Source organism: Calliphora vicina, chromosome 2 (genome assembly GCF_958450345.1).
Source record: "Calliphora vicina chromosome 2, idCalVici1.1, whole genome shotgun sequence".
In the NCBI taxonomy this organism is placed as follows: domain Eukaryota; kingdom Metazoa; phylum Arthropoda; class Insecta; order Diptera; family Calliphoridae; genus Calliphora; species Calliphora vicina.
The window spans coordinates 33,894,232-33,916,424 of NC_088781.1; positions in this window are offsets into that span (position 1 = coordinate 33,894,232).

Consider the following 22,193-nt stretch of genomic DNA (forward strand, 5'->3'; position numbering starts at 1 on the left):
CATACATAGATACGTTCTTTTAAACAACACATTTCCAACATTTTATTTTAACATATCAAATAAAAGAAAAAAAAATGTGTTGAAACTATAGACGAGTACTACTCGATGTAACGATGTGGTTAGTAAATTTAAATAAACACACACACTTAGATACATGTGTATCTTTTAGTATGCACTCTTACACAAAGACTTGAGGTTTAAATATTCAATGTTGTATGAAACTTACTTACCAGCATTGAACATGTTAAGAAAACGATAAATAGAATTGTTTATTAAAGTCGCATTGCATTAAAAAATTTTATAGTTTCTAGTTACAGAGTTTGTAAATTGTGTTAAACTTTTTGTATAGGCAGAATTTAACTTTTAGCTTTTTTTTAATTTTTTTCACACAATTTGAAGTAATTTTCAAGATATCTTGTTTTCCGTCAAACAGAGTTTTTGTCAACATAGACTACTTAATTGACACCAGAAAACGGATAGTCAAAACTAACTAATTTTTGAAAATATCGATTATATTTGAAACCAAAACTAGTATCAACAAAAGTTCACATGTACTTTCGTACACTAAATATAACAAGTTTGCTTGTTAACATAGCGGCTGACTTGATTTTAGGGCAAGTCATATAATACTAATTTAGACGCTGGACAAGGAAAAATACTTTAGCTATTTGGTTTTCACGACTCCTTAAAATCTATTTAATCATAAAATCAAAAAAATGAGTTAAGACAATTTTCTGGGGAAAAATTCTTAGATCTATTGATCTGTTCGATCCCCAGCTATATATCTATTATTATTGCTGAGCTATTTAGCTATACATCCATGTTTGCAAAATATTTAAGGCCTTGTTCAACGTTTTAAATTCAATTTAAATTTAAACAATACATTGCAATGTACAACATACAATAAAAAAGTGTATGAAATTTTGTAAATATAAAAAAACTTGTGGGCTATAGATTTATTTTAATTTTAGAAATCAGTCTATTGCATTAAGGACGGTGTCAATATCTTTAATTTGGGAAAATTCCCAAATTTTTGATCATGATCAATGATTTTTTTTGGTTTGAAAATATGGATAGCCTGGCGATATGTGGTTTGAACAGAATGAAGCTACGTGCCATACAGCGACCAAATCAAAATTTGGCTATAACTTGTTTTCGAGAAATGGAGCTATCAATTGTCCTCTTATGTCTTGCAATTTGACACGTCTCGATTATTTCCTGTGAGGCCACGTAAATTCACTGATATATGCTGATAAACCAGTAACAATTGACGCCTTGGAGGCCAACATTGTTCGTGTTATGCCCGTAATTTCAACAAAGAGATATCTATCAGTGCTTAGTTACTTATGGAGTAAAAATATTTGGTAATTTTTATCCGTAGATATTGATTTGAAACTAATGTCAAGTTACCTTTTAGGTAACTTTAACTGCTGGGTATTTTACACCGTAGATATCTACTTGTTGAAATTACGGGCATTATTCGTGCAATGCTCGAAAAAGTGGCCCAAAATGGAATGTACAAAAAAAAAAAAATGTTTTCTAATTTGAATGCCTTGTACAGGTAGGCCTCCATTTACGCGGTTTGTTGGGCCCAAAAAATAGTGTGTAAATCAAATTCGCGTAAAACGAGGTTAAAAATCGCGTTAAATAGAAAACACATACATACATATCGTCACCTTCAATGAAAGCGAACGTAACTACACAAAAATTCAAAATCAAGTTTTTGATTGATTGAACAATTGCCAAGAATACTCTATTATTATTGATTTTATAACGTATCCTGTAAAAACAATAAAAATGTCCGTTTGCATTTAAGGCGACGATATATACTTTAAGTAAACTTATTTTATTTGTACTTCTAAAAACTTACTTAAAACAAAAGTAAAATAAAAAAACTCAACTAAAAAAATTATTTCTTATCGAAAATTAAGGAAAAAATTTCAATTAAAAAAACAAAATATTTCAATTAAAAAACAAAATATTCTAATAAATAAAAAAGATCAAAACATAACAAAAAATTCATAAAAATTAACGAAGTTTTCAAAAAAGAAATCTGTTATTCGCTTGTGTATTTTTCATTTCTTGTTGTTTGTTGCCGCATTATATAAAAATCGTGTTAATTTGAGTTCGCGTTATATCGAATTCGCGTAAATAAAGTACCGCGTAAATGGAGGCTTACCTGTATTGATATTTTGCTTAAAAATTAACTTTTGTAAAAGGTGGCGTATAAATTGAAAAATTTCCTCCATGATTTTGGAAATTTTTACGCTGGTCGACTTAGAATTTCAAGCGTACAGAAATATCGCAATTTGTTTATATACATAAATCAATGAATTTTTAAATTCATTAACCCAAAAAAATTGTTCAAGTTACGTGAATATAACTTCGGAGCTGTATTTGCTGCAATACTTATTTTAAGTTAAACCTCAAGCTTTGTAAATATAAAAATTGTTATAATATTTTTAAGTGTAATGATGATAGAAAAATAAATAAATAAAAAAAAAATTCGGAGCTACGATTTGCTTTGATGAAGTAAATTTTTTATTCATTTGAAAAACCTATCCATGGAATATAACATAACATATCGCATTTTCCATGACTCTGGCGCATAAGGCAGCTCAATTTTAAATTGGTTATGTTGGTTTTGAGGGCCGATGTGGTTTCGGAATTATTCGCATAGAAATACGACTTAAGAAAACCCCCAAAAAAAATTATCGGGGTCAAATCAAACGATCTCTGTGGCTAGTTCACATCACCTCCACGTTGGACATTCTGTAAATCACTAGTGCAGAATGTCGAATGTAGCATGAACTGTGTGGCAAGTTGCGACATCCTGTTGAAACCACATGTCGTTGTTGTCCATATTATTCAACTAAGGCTAAAAGTAGTTGGTAATCATAGCGCGCTGAACATTGGCCAAACAGAACACCGATTTTGATAAATTCATTTTATCATTTGCACACTTTATCCATCCATGGTAATTTGCCAAAAAAACTGAATACATGACACCCAATTCGACATATGTATCTTCAACAGTGTGGCCGCCATCAATTGTCAAAGTTCGAAAGTCCCTATTTGAAAACCATTTAGGTCTTATTCCCATATTTTTTGTTGGCCGATCATTTTTAATTATCATTCATTATTCTGGAAAATCGTACTTGCTTGTGGTCGATTTGTTCGTGAAAAAGTTGAACTGTTAAAGTCTAATCCTCTATCCTCCATAGCATAACATACTTTTCTAGAACCATTACAATACTCAGAATGAGTAGCGTTCATTTCTTGAGTTATGATTCAATTAAAAAATATTACTTATTTTCTTATTGCCAAATAATTTTCCTTTCTAAACAATTGTTTACAAATCTGTAAAAATATTAATCAAAAAGCAAACAATACATATTACTAACTCAATGCAAAATATATACTCATGATGATTTGGTAGCTTTGCAAATAAATTTTTCAAATGTTTACATTAACGATATGCAAACAGTTTTAATGCCCTGTAAAAGATACAATTAAATTATGATAATGTTATTAATGATTATAATTAAGCAATAAATTTAACGAAACATTTTTTTTCCAACGCAATACCGCACAATTTTCTGGTATTTATTGTATATACCAAATTTCATATACATATATTTACGTACATACATAAGTAAATATTTACAAAATATTTTCCAAAACGCAAGTCATCAATTAGCAGTGGGAGAAAAATGTTTGAAAAATAAATTTTAGGTTACTGTATGGTTAATACTTTTGAAGGATATTGGTATAAGTCAAATACTGTTTTCGCATGTTTTGTGTTTCACTGTTGTAATTGAAGAAGAACTGTATGTAACAGTTACAGATTGAAGTTTTCTAATAAAGTAGATAAAATGAAATTAATGGTTGTTTATATTTAGAAATTTTCATAATGAATACATAGAATGTAGGCACATACAGTGACTGAAATAAGTGTATGTTATGAGGAGAAGTATTTATAATACATTATTATTGTAGAAAATTGTTTTTCTTGGAACAATTTAACTATTATGGAAAAGATTTTTTTTTTTTAAAATTCAGGAATCATAAAGAATATATTTAAGTTTCTCTCCTTACTACTTGTTTTGATATACTATAAATTACAAATCATATGAAGGTATTTAATTGAACAGTTCTCTCACTCACTGTATTTGCTGTGGCATATGAGCGATACAATTGGTTTTTCCCGTAATTGTTTGGGTATGCAAATTAGTTCGATTTTGAACTCCCTTCCATTAATATTGTTATGGAAAATTTATATAAAAAAAAATAAATACAGAGCACATACAGACTACAGATTCAGTCAGTCATACAAAAACAATACACACAAATTAATTTTATTGTTATTTTTTATCATTAAATTAATTGCGTGTAAATATAAAATATGACAAAATTGATTACAATTTAATGTTCCATTGAATAACATAACAAAACAGTCTTAAAGTGTATTTAAAATATTTAAGACCTTATTGTTTTTTTTTTTTGTATTTTCAAATCTAATTGCATTTTAATATTATATTAAAAGACAACCTAAAGCCATGACTAAAATATTTATACATTTATCACTAGAGTGTGGCAGTAAGTATGAATATTTGAAAATAACATTCTAGTTATTTGTAAAAACCACTTTTGTTTTATATAATTCAGATTTTTTTATTGTCTTTTTGTTTTGTATGCCATTGTAACAGAGAGCTCTTGTTTAGTTTCCGGAAAACTCTTTTTAAATAATTAAATGCTGACACCTTTTTCCATCTTTTCTTTTATAAATAATTACTTTTAGGTATTTAACAATTTCCGGTGAAAGAAAAATAGAAGTAGATTTTTATATATTTTCCTATTTCTGTAACTTGCTATTTGGCATCATTTAATATTTTAACAATGGGTGAACAGTGGTTATGGTAAGGTTTATGAGATAATAAAATCATTGTGGTACTTATTAGAAGTATGTATCGGATTAGTTTTCGCTGCATGTGGAAAGATTGATGTCGAGTATAGTAAATACAAGTACTATCTCTCAGAGCGCAAGCAGTTAAGTGAAGAGAATTGTTTTTTGTCAAATACCAATGAGCCGAAGCTAAATATGTTCCGTATATAGTGTATACGTAATAAAATATTAATAAATTAAATACTACTTATATGTAATTCTTTATATGTATATTTCCATAGTAAGTACAGTGAAAACTCTCTATCGTGGGCAACTACGGTCGCCGGAAATTTGTCTATTATTTTCCATATTTGTCCATATAAGGAAGGTCTAATAAAATTTTTTTTTTTTAGTTTATTTAATAACAACAAACCAAAAGAGATCATTCCAATTCCATACAACTTAAACGAAAAATATAGATTGAAAAATGTCGATTATAGTTTTGACAACAAAACTGCCATAATGAAATTTAAAACTTTGAATAATACATTGATCTAAAGGCTGGCAGATAATATATGGTGGTAACCAAAAGGCACTCTCTTTTGTCCCGTCATGCTAACACTGATAACCCTTCCTTAGTCAGTTTACCAGCTGTATATTTCATATTTTTTAAAGCTTGTGTTTTATTGTGCTCTCTGGAATAAACTATTTTCATCAGCATTGTACACATTTTCAGGTTTAAACTCACGAAGGAATAATTGTACTCTTTGTATAAATTAGCTAATATCATCTTCAGTCACTTCTGCTGCCAGACCTTTGATGTAACAAATGTTGTCATTCCCAATTTTATGGCGATTTGTTTGATATTTTCTTAAACAAGAGTTCCAGACATAGGTTTTTTTTTTAATTTTATACGAAACGTGGAGAAAAAAAGAAGATACTGTCCATAGAATTTAAACATATAAAGTCTCTTTAAATATTATATATGAAATAACTTTCGATTGAATGACTAAATTCGAAAGTACTTTTTAAATTCGTATAAGGCTTTCCAAAAAGTTTTAACATTTGACTGAAATAGATTATAAATAAAGTTAAAAGTTAAAAATGGGGGATTTTTTCAAATTTTTAGCTTTGTTAACTTAATCTTTTCTCATCCTTCTGGCAACATATGGATTCCGAGCCAAAAGTACTGCTCATCTGTTGTGTCCAAGAACGAATCAGGCCAATATCAGATACTCTGTTCCAAAGTCAATCAAATCAAAGAGAGGGCGTTCTGCAACGATCGGAACAAACAATATTCGGACGGCGCACGGTCTGGGCTATAAATTCGAGTGAGGCAAAACTTCCCAAAAACTTCATTATAAATAAATTTTAACAGATATTGCAGCATGTGATCAGAATATTACGGTTTTATGTCTGGCGTTTTTCGGCCAATGCTCGCATCAACGAATCAATTGCATTCGATATAGATGATGGTCTAGTCAGATACATAGCATTACCTTAATGCTAGGCGATCGTGTCTTCCATGACATATAAGTTATTAGAAACAAAAAACCGTAAATCCCTCATTTTTAACTCATACACCCTACATGTTCATCTACTTATCGATCTGTAACTCAGTCATTTTATGTCCGACTTTTAATTTTTTAACGAGCTCGGAAAGAAAACTTATTACGCTTTAATATGATGTCCATACGATGTTTCTAAAGCCAATAAATAGAAAACATTTTCTCAGTACTCGGGCTATTGGGAACGAAATGTTAAAGCCAATGTTTAGAAACATACAAGGCACAAAAAGTTCCTGACAGACACTCTGCTAAAAATATAGAGGCAAAAGACAGAGCACGGAAATTCTAGAGGGAATGTTGTAGAAAAGGACCCAAAATTAGAAAATTTTCCCAAAAAGTTTTTGGTATGACAAGTTTTGGCATCCTATTTCTCAATACCCTCAAATTTAGAAGTTATTCTGAAAAAACCGTTTTCAGTGATGTTCGTGAACTTATCGATCTGTAACTCAGTCAGTTTTTGTCCGACTTTTAGTAAGTAAACGGGTTTGGAAAGAAAACTGATTACGCTTTAAAATTACGTGCAGGTTTCTATACATTTGTAAGTTATAAGTATTGTGTTTCTTAAGAATATCTAAAAGAAAAACAAAATTTATCAACTTTTTTGATTGTAGTCGCATTTCATTGCTTATTTTGATATGAAAGTTTATAAAACTTTATACCAACATACAGGTAAGCATCCATTTACGTGGTACTTTATTTACGCCAATTCGATATTACGCGAACTCAAATTAGCAACCATTTGTTCAAATATGCGACTTTTTTTACGCGATTTTTATATAACGCGGCAACAAACAACAAGAAACGAAACAAGTAAGAGTACTATATTCGGCCGTGCCGAATCTTAAATACCCTCCACCCAAATATGATGGTATAACAACTGAAATAATATAACAATTGTTAGTAAAACTAATTTTTCCTTTTTAACCTCAAGTGAATAAACAGAGTATAAAAAAGAAAATCTTGTGCAGAACAACATTTTCTGTAGAAAATCTTGTGCAGAACAACATTTTCTGTAGAAAATCTTGTGTAGAACAACATTTTCTGTAGAAAATCTTGTGTAGAACAACATTTTCTGTAGAAAATCTTGTGTAGAACAACATTTTCTGTAGAAAATCTTGTGTAGAACAACATTTTCTGTAGAAAATCTTGTGTAGAACAACATTTTCTGTAGAAAATCTTGTGTAGAACAACATTTTCTGTAGAAAATCTTGTGAAGAACAACATTTTCTGTAGAAAATCTTGTGAAGAACAACATTTTCTGTAGAAAATCTTGTGAAGAACAACATTTTCTGTAGAAAATCTTGTGTAGAACAACATTTTCTGTAGAAAATCTTGTGTAGAACAACATTTTCTGTAGAAAATCTTGTGTAGAACAACATTTTCTGTAGAAAATCTTGTGTAGAACAACATTTTCTGTAGAAAATCTTGTGTAGAACAACATTTTCTGTAGAAAATCTTGTGTAGAACAACATTTTCTGTAGAAAATCTTGTGTAGAACAACATTTTCTGTAGAAAATCTTGTGTAGAACAACATTTTCTATAGAAAATCTTGTGTAGAACAACATTTTCTATAGAAAATCTTGTGTAGAACAACATTTTCTATAGAAAATCTTGTGTAGAACAACATTTTCTATAGAAAATCTTGTGTAGAACAACATTTTCTATAGAAAATCTTGTGTAGAACAACATTTTCTATAGAAAATCTTGTGTAGAACAACATTTTCTATAGAAAATCTTGTGTAGAACAACATTTTCTATAGAAAATCTTGTGTAGAACAACATTTTCTATAGAAAATCTTGTGTAGAACAACATTTTCTATAGAAAATCTTGTGTAGAACAACATTTTCTATAGAAAATCTTGTGTAGAACAACATTTTCTATAGAAAATCTTATGTAGAACAACATTTTCTATAGAAAATCTTGTGTAGAACAACATTTTCTATAGAAAATCTTGTGTAGAACAACATTTTCTATAGAAAACCTTGTGTAGAACAACATTTTCTATAGAAAATCTTGTGTAGAACAACATTTTCTATAGAAAATCTTGTGTAGAACAACATTTTCTATAGAAAATCTTGTGTAGAACAACATTTTCTATAGAAAATCTTGTGTAGAACAACATTTTCTATAGAAAATCTTGTGTAGAACAACATTTTGTATAGAAAATCTTGTGTAGATCAACATTTTGTATAGAAAATCTTGTGTAGAACAACATTTTCTACAGAAAATCTTGTGTAGAACAACATTTTCTATAGAAAATCTTGTGTAGAACAACATTTTCTATAGAAAACCTTGTGTAGAACAACATTTTCTATAGAAAATCTTGTGTAGAACAACATTTTCTATAGAAAATCTTGTGTAGAACAACATTTTCTATAGAAAATCTTGTGTAGAACAACATTTTCTATAGAAAATCTTGTGTAGAACAACATTTTCTATAGAAAATCTTGTGTAGAACAACATTTTCTATAGAAAACCTTGTGTAGAACAACATTTTCTATAGAAAATCTTGTGTAGAACAACATTTTCTATAGAAAATCTTGTGTAGAACAACATTTTCTATAGAAAATCTTGTGTAGAACAACATTTTCTATAGAAAATCTTGTGTAGAACAACATTTCTTGTCTATAACAATATTTTCTATAGAAAATCTTGTCTATAACAATATTTTCTATAGAAAATCTTGTCTATAACAATATTTTCTATAGAAAATCTTGTCTATAACAATATTTTCTATAGAAAATCTTGTCTATAACAATATTTTCTATAGAAAATCTTGTCTATAACAATATTTTCTATAGAAAATCTTGTCTATAACAATATTTTCTATAGAAAATCTTGTGTATGACGATATTTTCTATAGAAAATCTTGTGTAGAACAACATTTTCTATAGAAAATCTTGTGTATAACAATATTTTCTGTAGAAAATCTTGTCTATAACAATATTTTCTATAGAAAATCTTGTGTAGAACAACATTTTCTATAGAAAATCTTGTGTAGAACAACATTTTCTATAGAAAATCTTGTGTAGAACAACATTTTCTATAGAAAATCTTGTGTAGAACAACATTTCTTGTCTATAACAATATTTTCTATAGAAAATCTTGTCTATAACAATATTTTCTATAGAAAATCTTGTCTATAACAATATTTTCTATAGAAAATCTTGTCTATAACAATATTTTCTATAGAAAATCTTGTCTATAACAATATTTTCTATAGAAAATCTTGTCTATAACAATATTTTCTATAGAAAATCTTGTCTATAACAATATTTTCTATAGAAAATCTTGTCTATAACAATATTTTCTATAGAAAATCTTGTGTATGACGATATTTTCTATAGAAAATCTTGTGTAGAACAACATTTTCTATAGAAAATCTTGTGTATAACAATATTTTCTGTAGAAAATCTTGTCTATAACAATATTTTCTATAGAAAATCTTGTGTAGAACAATATTTTCTATAGAAAATCTTGTGTAGAACAATATTTTCTATAGAAAATCTTGTGTAGAACAATATTTTCTATTGAAAATCTTGTGTAGAACAATATTTTCTATAGAAAATATTTTGTGTAGAAAATCTTGAGTATAACAATATTTGCTATAGAAAATCTTGAGTATGACGATATTTTCTATAGAAAATCTTGTATAGAACAATATTTTCTATAGAAAATCTTGAGTATCTTGTGTATGACGATTTTTTCTATAGAAAATCTAGTGTAGGACAACATTTTCTATAGAAAATCTAGTGTAGGACAACATTTTCTATAGAAAATCTAGTGTAGGACAACATTTTCTATAGAAAATCTTGTGTAGAACAATATTTTCTATAGAAAATCTTGTATAGAACAATATTTTCTATAGAAAATCTTGAGTATCTTGTGTATGACGATTTTTTCTATAGAAAATCTAGTGTAGGACAACATTTTCTATAGAAAATCTAGTGTAGGACAACATTTTCTATAGAAAATCTTGTGTGGAACAACATTTTCTATAGAAAATCTTGTGTAGAACAACATTTTCTATAGAAAATCTTGTGTAGAACAATATTTCTATAGAAAATCTTGTGTAGAACAATATTTTCTATAGAAAATCTTGTGTAGAACAATATTTTCTATAGAAAATCTTGTGTAGAACAATATTTTCTATAGAAAATCTTATGTAGAACAATATTTTCTATAGAAAATCTTGTGTAGAACAATATTTTCTATAGAAAATCTTGTGTAGAACAATATTTTCTATAGAAAATCTTGTGTAGAACAATATTTTCTATAGAAAATCTTGTGTAGAACAATATTTTCTATAGCAAATCTTTCGTAGAACAATATTTTCTATAGCTAGTCTTGCGTAGACCAATATTTTCTATAAACAATCTTGTGTATAACAATATTTGCTGTAGAAAATCTTAAGTATAACGATATTTTCTGTTGAAAATCTTGAGTGTAACATTTTTCTTTAGAAAATAAAATAATTTTCTATAGAAAATCTTGTCTATAACTATATTTTTTGGACATGTTGTGTATAACAGTATTTTCTATAGAAAATCGTATGAAAAACAGCATTTTCTTTAAAAATCTTGTCTATTATAACAGCATTTTCTATAGAAAATCTCGTATTCAACAGCACTTTCTATAGACAATTTTGTGATAACAGACGACTGTTTACAACATAAAGCTACAGTAATATTAAAATTTTAAGTACTCTGGTGATGAAGAAAGTAATTTTTTAATACTATTTTAATACGGAACAAAAATATAATTTTCCATCCCTGTATATAAGATTAAAAGTAAATCTTAAAATAGGAGAACACATATGGAACCGTAACAGCAAATCAAATATAGAATCGTTTACATAATCTGTTGAAATTTCATAAAATTTTATAGAAATTGCAAACGGAATGACAAACTTACATATTCATATGTATATCGCCATGCCACTTATGATGAAGGGTATTAAAAGAATTAAACACAACAATCGAACAAAAAGCTTTTTCTGAAATGTTTGTTATTTACTTTCATGTTTAAAAACGGCTAAAAAAATAGAATAATAATATGGGAGTCAAGGCGAATTGTTTAGACAAGTGAACTGTCAATTCACTTGTGATTGTTGTGGCGAAAAATACAACAAACCCAAAAGCAAAAACAACAACAGGCAACTTTGACAGTTCGACTATCTTTTAACAAAAACAAAGTACCTGTTGTTTTTGTACATGTTGTAGTTCTGTCGTCACCTTCTATATATTCGCCTTGCTGGGAGTGGTTGCGTTGCTCAATTATTTGTTGACAATAGCAACAAACAACAACAAAAATGAAATAAGCGCAAAAGCAACGTGCTCAAACAACGTGGTTGTTGTTTTTGTACAATATGTGTTCTGTGCAGTGTTACCATATGTCAAGTTTTCCCCTTTTAGCAAGGTTTTTGAGACGCAAAAAGTTTTATTTTTAAAAAAATATTTTTTTTGGAATATTGATATCAATAAGTTGAACCGATGATTTCAAAATGATAGTCCCCAAATTCATTCACTAAATGGGGAGATTGATTTGAATATATTGAAAGTGTCTCCAGCACTAAATTCACATAAATTATCTCAGTTTGATTACATATATGTACGAATTGGGTTTTGTAATTTTAGTATGTACTTAGAAATAAAAAGTTTTCTTCAAAAAACATATAGCCACACTGCACGGTAGTCAATTCCGGCCAAAAATCCATAACTTCTTTATTTCTTCATAAAAATGTTTGAAATTTGTTATTTGTATTAAGAATAACATAACCAACCGATCGATAAATATTTCGATGTTCAAGTACAGGGTTTGGTCAAAAAAGCATGGACGTTCTAAAAGTACCAACAAATTGCATGTAAGCGGCTGATATTTATTCCAAAAATAAAGAATAAAATATGTGATCGAAAAAAAATCGGTAATTCAAATTTCGGATTACATATGGAGGGTTTGTCCAAACAATCATGGACTTTTTAAAAGCATCGAAAAAATTAGGTTATTCATGTAAATGCCTGAAATTTAGTCCAAAAATTAAGAATAACATAAGTGATTGAAATAAATGGTCGTAAAAATTTCGGAATACATATACAGGGTTTGGCCAAACAAACGTGGACGTATTGAAATAATCGAAAAAGTTAGGTTATTCATGTAAAATTTGAAATTTTGTGTACATTTAAGAAAAACAGACTTGATCCATCGCAAAAAATATTATAAATTGCATATAGGAGTTGGCCAAATTAAAATTTACGTTATAAAAGTATCGAAAAAAGTATGTCATTTTTGTAAATGGCTTCAATAAGGTTTTTAATTAAAAATAACATAAATGATCGATTGAAAAAATTTCGACATACAAATACATGGTTTGGCCAATTCAGCATAGACGTAAATAACTCTCAAACTTACATAATTTTTGAAATTGACCAAAAAAATACAAAAAAAATGTGTAAAATATGTAGGCACTAAAATCGTTCTGGTTATGAGAATGGCAGATAATTGCAGCTGAAATGTATAGTACTTACTCTTGATACCTTACAGTATTAGATGTAATTTACGCTTAAGCTCTAATAGCCCCATTTAATTTGTTTTGGCCTTTCAAACTTTTTTTTTTAATTTAGTTTCTATAGATTTTAAACTAGTTCCAAATCATTTCACTTGTATATAAAAATAACACGCAAAAACTCCTTAATAACTACGTAGAATGGTTAACTGCTAACTGTTTTATAAAAGCATGTGCTAATTTGCAAAAAAAAACTTTAAAGAAAAAAGCTCAGGCTACTTCAATTCAAAAGTAAAAAAATCACATTTTTCTAATATTAAAATGACAAGAAAAAATCTTTGACTTTACAGCTCTATAAATAACCATATAGTTACTTTATAGCCAAAATAATTATGATACTGTATATTCTGAAGTGTTAAGAAAAATTTACCATCAAAATTTTATAAAAATTAAAAAAACAAAAAAAAACATTTTTGGCCGGAATTTACCACCGTGCACTGGTTCTGTGTACGCGTGAGAGAGTTGCTCTTTTGAGAACACATTATAAAAAGCTCTCTCTCAATGCGAATTTATATACTAGGTGGTGTTGATAGCACAGCTGATTAATGCTGTTTGAGCTGTCAATTATCCTGTGATTGTTGCGGCGAATGCTACAACAAACGTAAAAGTAACACAAACAACAGGCAAACTTTGACAGCTTAAACCACATAAACAAAAACAAATTGCAAGTGGTTTTTGTAAATGTTGTACTTGTTGTAGAATCGACACCACCTGGTATATAAATTCGCATTGCTGAAGATTGACAAAAAACACATACATACATACATACAAATAAAGATTTGTTTGTTATTATACATATATTTGCATGACGTCATGGAAAACAATAACAAATTACATTGTGTTTTGGTTTTTTTGGTTATATCTCAGCCCAGGTCCAACTTACTATGGTCTTATATACGTCGATGCAAAGGTCTCTGAAATATCTATGATTAGATATCCATATTGTCTATATTAATGACTTAGTAATCCAGATATAGGTCAAAAATAGGTAAAAAATCGAGGTTGTCCTGGTTTTTTCCTTATATCTCAGCCATTTGTGGACCGATTTTCTCGATTTTAAATAGCAACCGAGCCGGAAGAATTCCGGAGATATTGATATATGAATCATGTATGTATGTTATTTGGGGGCTTCGGAAAGTTGATTTCAACACACAGACGGACAGACGGACAGACGGACAGACGGACAGACGGACAGACGGACATGGCTATATCGATTCCGCTATCTATAACGATCCAGAATATATATACTTTATGGGGTCGCAAATGAAAAATGTGGAAATTACAAACGGAATGACAAACTTATATATACCCTTGCCACTCATGGTGAAGGGTATAAAAAACACAAGCGAATAACAGATTTCTTTTTTGAAAACTTCGTTAATTGTTATACATTTTTTGTTATGTTTATGTATTGGAATATTTTGTTTTTTTCAGGGACCCGAAATAACTGTTATTTTTTTTTTAAATAAGCAATTGGTTATAGAAAAAATAACTGCAAAAAAATAAGTCCCGTAATAACAATTAAAAATAACTCAAAACAATTTTAGTCTATGATAACCATTATGAAAAATTTTAATTTTTTTAGGTCTTTGATAACCATTATGAAAGATTTTTATTTTTTTTGGTCTTCAATAATCATAATGAAAGATTTTTATTTATTTCGGTCTCTGATAACCATTATGAAAGATTTTTATTTTTTTGGTCTTCGATAGACTACAGCCATTACAAATATTTATACCCTACACCACCATAGTGATATAGCGTATAGTGCCCCAAGGACGAAGTCTATTGGATTTGGTTAAAATCGGTGTATTATTTCTCCTAGCCCCCAAACGATTGTCCTATCAGAAAATAGATAATCCCTCATAAATATCTTAGTTATATAGATATCCAAACCAAATTCAGCACAAATAAGTTTTATATAAGCCGAACTCTCACTACTAAATTTTGTGACGATTGGTCCATAATTAGTCATAGCTCCCATACAAGGCCCACTTCCGAAAAGCATTTTAACGAGTATAGATTTCTTAAAAATGTTGGTATTCAAATAAAATTTAGCACAAATAATTTTCATATATACAGAAGACATGTCACTTAATTTTATGCCGATTGGTCCATAATTAGTCATAACTATCACATATTGCACATTTTAAAAGAAAACTGTTTATAATCATAAATATTCTTGATTCTTATGAAATTCTGGAACAATTTATCTTTCTCTGTCTATTTTAAAATACAAGAAAACCAGGTCCATGCTACCAAAAAACTTTGTTGGTACTCATAATGTTTACGGAAGACCAAAAAAAAATAAAAACCTTTAATAATAGTTATCAAAGACCTAAAAAAATAAAAATATTTTATAATGGTTATTAAAGACCTAAAATAATAAAAATCTTTCATAATGGTTATTGAAGACCAAATGAAATAAAAATCGTTTATAATGGTTACCAAAGACCAAAATAATATTGGTTATTTTTAACTGTTATTCAGGGACCATTTTTCAAAAATTCTTGATAAACAATTTTTTCAGGATTTTTTCCAATATTGGTTATAACAGTTATGTCCCTGGTTTTTTTAATTGACATTTTTTCCTTAAATTTCGATAAGAAATATTTTTTCAGTTGAGTTTTTTTTACTTTACTTTTGTTTTAAGTATGTTTTTAAAAGTACAAATAAAATAAATTTACTTAAAGTATATATCGTTGCCTTAAATACAAACGGACGTAACTACATTTTTATTGTTTTTGCAGGATACGTTATAAAATCAATAATAATAGAGTATTCTTGGCAATTGTTTAATCAATCAAAAACTCGATTTTGAATTTTTGTGTTGTTGTTGTTGTAGCAGCAGTGTTTGCTGAGTTGACAGCCCTTGGTCGAGTGAACTCGGGTCATTCCGGTGCGTAGAACCGGCTGTCGTGGAGATGTTTTTTATTGTGTAGCTACGTCCGCTTTCATTTAAGGTGACGATATGTACGTATGTACATATGTGTTTTCTATTTAACGCGATTTTTAGGTCCCAATTTCTTTTTTGTTATGTGACTGATGTATTGTTTTACGTGAAATAAAAAATTACTGATCCCACAAAAGCATTTCGTTCTGAATTAGAACCTCGTTTTACGCGAATTTACACGCTACTTTTTTGGGCCCTACAAACCGCGTAAATGGAGGACTACCTGTATATAGGAAATTTAGTAAGATAGAAAATATAATCCGAATTTAAAGAGCATAAATTACTTGATTTTAATAATTCAATGAATCAAAATGAAAAATTTTTGTTAAGATTTTAGAAAAAAAAATTGTGAAATTTTTTATTTTTAGCCCCGCCAATATTTTGCCAATATAATATTAATAAACAATCAAATTGTTTCTACAAAAATTACTTGAGGGATTGTTATAAACCTTTACTAAAGACTTTTCAAAATTAATTAAGCCTGATACATTATTTTCCCGAAATTGACATATTGTTGGTCTCACCATCGTATACGTCGTTGGGATGTCTTTGAAATTATTTTCGTATGATATCTGAATTGTTTATGTGCATGACTTAGTATTCGAGATATAGGTAAGTCATAGCTTTTTGCATACGTGAATTATTTAATGGATTAGTTTTTTCTAAAAAACCGAAAAATTTCACAAAAAACTAGGTATTTTTATTTTTTCCGATTTTTTTTTGACGATTTTAAAAATATTTTGCCGATTTTGACAATTTTTTAGTCCAATTTTGACGATTTTATACCAAAATTATCTGTCAACAGTGCCTACAACCCCCATTAGGTCGCGAAACTTTTTATAAAAACTTACATAATTTCTTGGAATATATATTTTATGCGTTCTTTTTATGAATTACTAATTCTTTGCCTCTCCATAATTGATAAACATTTTTTTATTAGATTGTAATTAATATCGTAATGAAATTGGACATAAACAAGTTTTATATGAACCTAAATCATTCTATAAAAATATTTTATTCGGCGGGAATATAACACTCTTACTGGTTTTTGTTTTCTTTACAATTTTCCGAATTAGTTGTTGGCTGGTGTTGTTTTTGATTTCAAGGAATTTCTATTTATTTTCGATTTATATCACTGTGTAATGACTGCTAAAACTGTTTGTAATATTTTTATTATTAAATAAATTTCATTGATTCAATTTCACCACTTAACCACTGTGTGCCATTAAGTATTTTCACATTTCATTATAGTGACTACACATTGAAAACTTGCTTATGAAAGTCAGTTTGCCTTTTGCTGACAATACAACTATTTAAAATTGCATTGTGTCATGTTAAATTCTACTGGCACCAAGTCAACTCTATTTTAAAACAAACTCACACATTAACAAACGCTTTCCTTTGCCGCATCTCCTTTTACCTTCATCGCATCCTACCTACTTACAATACGTATATGTGCATATAAACGTACAATTGAGTGTATGTATATGTACGTATAATAGAACATCTAACCCAACAAAAGAAATTAATTACAATTGTCTTTTTAAATATGCCATAATGCTCTTTATATACAATAATTACATAGATACATACTTATATACACATTCAGCTATACGCTGTATAATTGTGCGAGTATGTGTTAAATTCTGTTATTTTACTACTTCAATGTCCTTTGGCTGAAACTGCAACAGAATTGTCAGTGTGTACAGGAGGAGGAGAGGAAAAAGTCTGGAGGTGTGAGAAAATACATAAAATTATATGAAGGAAATCAAAAATTTTTAAACTTAATTCAGATGGCTAGCTTTTCTTTTGGGATTCGAAACGAAACAAATCAGTGACACATAGCGGTTAAAGTTATAATCATTCAAAAATTCAAACTAGCTTTGAAACCTACAAGAGTAAGTTTCTAACTTGTAGATTAAATCCAACATAAACATGTAAGAAAGGTTACCGTGCATTGCTTTGACGAAGGGATACAATTGTTTAAGAGGATTTAAGTTACGATATGTGGTATTATTTCAGAAATAATGGAGATTTAAATTCTGTTTAGCGATTTGAACATTTATGTTGTTATTAAAAAAAATAAGCCATTTAATAAACTTATGATTTATTTTTGAAGAATACTCACTGTTCCTAGCAATGTTGTTATGGGAACTATGACCGATTATGACCTGAATATGTACATTTATATGGACTGATTGGCTTAAAATTTTGGTAGTATTATTTGGGATTGCATCTGTACAATAATTTTTCCGATGAATTCATTGTACTGGAGACTTCGGTCAACTGTTCAATATAGAGACATCGGTCGTCTGTTTAAGACATAGGCTTCGGTCAACTGTTCAATACAGAAACTTCGGTTGTCAGTTCAGTACATGGGCTTCGGCAGATTGTTCATGACACATGCTTAGATCGTCTGTTCAAGATGCTTCGACTAACTGTCTCCCTAGATAAGTTCATTTGTTTGTATTACAAACAAAGGCCAGGTAAATTATGTATCAAAATTTAAAACATAGTTAAGACTTAATCAGTGTTATACTTGGAACGTTAAGGTGAGTGATTGGCGCCTTCAAATAACCAATACCCAACAACTATCAGCTACTGTTCCTCTTGTTAGAGGCGACTAGAAGTGGGCGTCGAATCTTGCAACAAGTGGCTCGTTATATAAACGTGATGTAAGGCTTCTAAGCCAGCCCGCCTGAAGCCCAAGCTGGCAGCCCTAGTTCCAGGATCAGATGCAGAAGCCAAATCAGCTACTCATCTTAAACCAATTGATTATCGAAACCTCAAGAAATGAAAATAATACCCAATGAACTCCTTTGATGATAACCTTCAGGTTTAAACACAGGTGCTCTGTCGTGAAGCAAACAACCGCAAACTCGGATTTCTGGGTCCTTCAGAAACACGATTGCCGGATTCTCAATATCTCAACATCTGATGGATTTACAATGATATACTTAGCAAACCATCTGATCAACAACGCTCTGGTGGTGAGGTGCCCCCTATACCTGGTCTTCATCGACTTTGAAAAAGCTTTCGACACACTTGTTCACACTACCATTTGGAAAGCACTCACATGCAAAGGCGTACCAAGGAAAATAATAGGGATTATCGACGAGTTATACATAACACAAGATGTCGTATATTTCACAGGAACTCAGTTAACAATAAGGTTTCTGTTAAAGATGGTGTACGACAAGGCTGCATCTTGTTGCCATTACTCTTTAACGTAGTGCTGGACATTGTCATGATAAATGCAGCGGCCGCCTAGGCGATCTTGACTATGACGACGACATATGCCTTCTAACACACAGTCACTCTGACATGGTGCAAAGCCTTCAAATGGTAGAGACAGAAGCTGCAAAAGCAGTACTCAAAGTAAACATAAATAAGACGAAGGTAATGCGAGTAAAAGCAAAAAGCCATTTAATGGAATGCGCAAAACTCTTGCCGAAGACAGTTAGACATAGAGGCTTCGCGAGTAGGAAAAAGCTGGAATTAAATCAGGAACCTAGTATCAAATATAAACGATTGGAAATCTTTTGTTGAGGTGCTATGGTCCTCATAGGAACTAAAGGAATTAATAATAATAATAAAAATAATCATCGCCAGAAATCCGTAACACTTACTTGTGACAATCTACCACTTAATGGGTCGTACCCATACATAATACCGCTGATGAATATTGAAGTCTCGAAGAATCCGAGAACCGTCTACATCCGAAGGTAGTAATCATAGCAGTGATTCTGTACCCAAATGAAACGCATAACCAGAAATCCGTAGCTTTAGCTTGTGGCAAACTGCCAGTTAGTGAGTCATAACAATACATCGTATCGCCGATGATTACTGAAGTCCCGAAGAATCCGAGATAAGCACCACTACATCCGTCTGCATCCAAACTTATTATAGAAGCTATTCGTAATTCGTTGTATAAAACTTATTATGTAAAAACAGTATTAAATATTAAAACAATAAGGAAAATATTATCGAAAACAGAAAGGTTGAATAAATTGTGTTATAACTTAAGGATTGGGGATCCGTCAACCTACCCTACAATTACCAGAAATTTTAATAGCTTCATTCAATTTAAATATTTTTTAAGCATATGACTAATAGTGGTCCGATCGTCATAAAATTGGGTGGCATGTCTTCTGTATATATGAAACTTATATGTGTTGAATATTATTTGAATACCGAAATTTTTGATAGATTTTATGCTCATTAAAGTGATTTTCGGACGTGTGTCTTAAATTGAAGCTATAACTAATTATAGACCGATCTTCATCAAATTAAGTGACATGATTTGTAAATATGTATATAAAAAATTAATCTGTGTTAAATCTTATTTGTATAAATCTAATAAAGGATTTTTTCGCGTTAATGTAATTTTCGGAAGTGGGCTTTATATGAGAGCTAACTAACTTTGGACCAATCATCACAAAGTTATGTACCATGAATTTCGCATATATAGAACTTATTTGTGTTGAATTTTATATTGACATCAACATTTTAAAAATATTAATGCTCGATAAAGTGATATCGGACTTATGAATGAGTTATGCTTATCTTTGTCTGACTGAGTTATGCTTATTTTTGTCTGACCGTAACTTAGCCATTTTTCAACCGATTTTTAAAATGTTTTTCTGTTGATAATATCAAATATACAAACAAAATAAATAATTTTAGAATTAGTTTCAGGAGAATATATTTATGATGTTTTGAAGTTGTAACTGTAAGAGTACCGTTATTTCACTAAAGCGAAGTGATAGAGAAAAACTATAAGTATTTTCTTACTCTATGGATTCCATCAAAACAGATTTTGTCCTTAAGTGTCGCCGTATGCAACTACAGAATGGCATTCGTGTCATAAGAAAATAATATTTGAAAATATTTTGGTAAAATTTAAAAAAAAAAATTTGATTTTCCTCATATATTCGATATATGTGAGTGTTATTTTACTGTGGCACTGCAGCATTGTAGTTGTCCGATTACTAAATGCGCTGGGTGTTAAAACTTGCAGCTTGTCAATGTTTTACAGCCTGTTTTGTTCAGTGTTCAGTTTTGTTCTGTACCATGTCAACCATACCAACCTGCCACACTATTTCTCCATGGCTTGCCTATTTGATGTTTGCTGAAACTGTAACTCATTAAAAATTGCTTACTAAAAGAAACAACTACTACATGGTATGCGATAGAGGGTAGAAGGGCAAGAAAAATATGTTGTTTTTTCTCCTAAAACTAGCTTTTATCATACTATAGCATCGTCAATGTGTTGAAGGAATGAATATAGAAGAGCAAAAAAAATTATTTAAATATTAAAATTATATGAATTTTTAGTTACTTTGTTATTTAGGAATGCGATAATAATATTCTGTTTATTTTATTTTTGGCATCATTTTTGGACATCCTCGTTTTTTTTTTGGAACAACGCAAAGGGTCATTTATTAATAATTTATGAATGTATACGATGGATTTTAAGAGCTTAGAAAAAATGATTTTATGAATATATTCCAAAACTTGCAAAAAAAGGAGCTTAAATTTTAGAAACTATTAGAATTTAAAAGATTTTGTGTGGGAAAATGTTAGAAATAAAAAAAAAATGATTTCATTTGAATTGTCTGGCTATTGGGATAAAAATAATGGTGCTTTTTGTCTACTGTGTCAAAATCACCTCTTCTGAACATCACAAACCATCTCTGACATGTTGAAAGCGTCCGCATATGACGCTTTTTTGGTACAAAATTCGCCATCTGTTGTGATTCCCGCATTTCTAAGTCATACACCCGATATTAGTTTTGCAACAACATAATTATATTTAAAACTCCATTTACTAGTTTGTTTGTTTGGCTTTCTCATTTTATCTAATCGTATTAAAACATAAAGTTTTCCATTTGAAATCTCATAAATGTTTTCAATTTTATTTTCATTTGCTACTGGACACATGTGAACTTTTATGTAATTTTTATTTTAAGCTTTTTGTACTATTCCTCCAGTCTTTTATAAGTCATAAAATTTTAGCGCTTATTTTCTGCTGCTATGTTTTTGTGTATATTTTATTATTTTTAAAACAAAAGTAAGCATTAAAATAAATTTAGTTTTCCCAAGAAAACTTTTAACTCTCCTTAACACAAGTTTTATGATACATACCTAAATACAAATGAGTACATATTGTAGGAACATATAGATTTTTTAAAAATATATGTATTCGCACACTTGCCATCAAA